Here is a 922-nt window from a genome sequence, read left to right on the forward strand (position 1 = left end):
TTCATGTTTCATGTGCCTGATAACTAGTTGCAATGGATCAGGAGATGACTTTGCTACATAGTTTTGCAAATTTATAATATTCCCTTGTTTACAGCTGTTTGATACAAGGAATTTGCTTAACATTAAACAGAAGACTCTGCACAGTCTCTCTGACCTATCACCTTTACCCCTTCCTCCATTCACCTATTGCACTCTCAACAACCTTCTCTCCAGCCTCACCCTCTACTGTTTATCTCTCCAACCCCGAGGCTTCCAGCCTCATTCCTGATGAAGGGCTCCTGCCTGAAACATTGATTTTCCTGCTCCTCGGATGCTGCCTGACCTGCTGTGCTTTTCCAGCACCACTCTAATCTTGACTCTGATCTCCCGCATCTGCAGTCCTCACTTTCGCCATGTTAAGGAAGCAGTGGAGATGAAAGCTGAAATCATTATATTTCCAATATAATAAGCAATCAACAGAGAACAAGTCAAGTCACATTCAGCAAAGGACTCATGGACTGGAAGATAGTAGGCTGATATTAAGGCTTGGGTGAACTTAAGGCGTGGATCGGTACCTGGGACTACGATATTGTGGCCATCACGGAAACGTGGATAGAAGAGGGACAGGAATGGTTGTTGGAGGTTCCTGGTTACAGATGTTTCTGTAAGATTAAGGAGGGTGGTAAAAAAGGAGGGGAGGTGGTGTTGCTAATTGGAAATGGTATAATGGCTGCAGAAAGGCAGTTCGAGGGGGATCTGCCTTTGGAGGTAGCATGGGCTGAAGTCAGAAATAGGAAAGGAGCAGTCACCTTGTTGGGTGTTTACTATAGGCCCCCCAATAGTAGCAGAGATGTGGAGAAACAGATTGGGAAACAGATTTTGGAAAGGTGCACAAACCACAGGGTAGTAGTCATGGGAGATTTCAACTTCCCAAATATTGTTT

Source organism: Chiloscyllium plagiosum, unplaced genomic scaffold, assembly GCF_037043375.1.
Source record: "Chiloscyllium plagiosum isolate Xiang-an unplaced genomic scaffold, Cpla_swu_hap1 HiC_scaffold_13, whole genome shotgun sequence".
NCBI lineage: Eukaryota > Metazoa > Chordata > Chondrichthyes > Orectolobiformes > Hemiscylliidae > Chiloscyllium > Chiloscyllium plagiosum.